Here is a 743-nt window from a genome sequence, read left to right as displayed (position 1 = left end):
ATGTCATGAGGCAAACAGGACTGGTCTAGGTTATATTGAATCACGGCCAGTTTGCACAGAGTCTTCAGACTAGGGCTAAAGTCCAAAATGTGTAAGTCAGAATGATCTATGAGGTCAAATTCATCTCCCAGGCCTTCCTCAGGAGATGGACTGGTACCCCAAAGAGGACAATCTTGTCACCAACAATACAGCAGCACTGGCGCCGGCGTGGACATGGCCCCTTCCCCTTCGGTTCAATCTTTTCCAGGTAAAGGACACAGGATTAAACTTCCAGAGGTCATGGAAGTGCCGGTTCAGCCTTGCATTATAGCCACCAAAGATGTACAGCTCCCCATTGTAGCCAAAGGCCGAGTGGCTCCGGCGCCCCTCAGGCAGCACTGGAGTCGGGGACAGTCCAGCCAAGCCTCAGTTCTGGTGTCAAAGACTCGAATGCGGTTGCAGTAAATCTCATTGTTGGAATGGAATGGCCCAAAGCGGTCGGCACGGCCCCAAAGACATACATGTGACTTCCCAGCATTGTGGCTGAGTGGAAGTCCCTCCAGCGTGCAGGGTTGCCCTTTGTACAGATAAGAGTCCATGTCATGGTGCTGGTATCTAGCTTGTGAATGTCATTGGAAAAGCAGTCCGCCTGCTGCTCGTAGGCCCCGAAAATGTACATGATCTTGCCTAGGACACAGGCCGAATGTCCATCCCGGGCCCCAGGAACTGTCCCTGACACTCGGGGTGTGAACCACTTGTGAGTA

The 743-nt window shown here is 52.5% G+C and overlaps 1 pseudogene; it reads right to left on the bottom strand.

Annotated features, from left to right (window-relative positions):
* Positions 1 to 5: 5 nt before the first annotated feature.
* LOC108525966 (kelch domain-containing protein 3 pseudogene) lies at positions 6 to 739 on the bottom strand (annotated as a pseudogene).
* Positions 740 to 743: the final 4 nt, after the last annotated feature.

Source organism: Rhinopithecus bieti, unplaced genomic scaffold, assembly GCF_001698545.2.
Source record: "Rhinopithecus bieti isolate Rb0 unplaced genomic scaffold, ASM169854v2 scaffold_48869, whole genome shotgun sequence".
Taxonomy (NCBI): Eukaryota; Metazoa; Chordata; class Mammalia; order Primates; family Cercopithecidae; genus Rhinopithecus; species Rhinopithecus bieti.
Note: the sequence above shows the minus strand (reverse complement) of the source record. Positions and strands in the feature narration are given on the sequence as shown.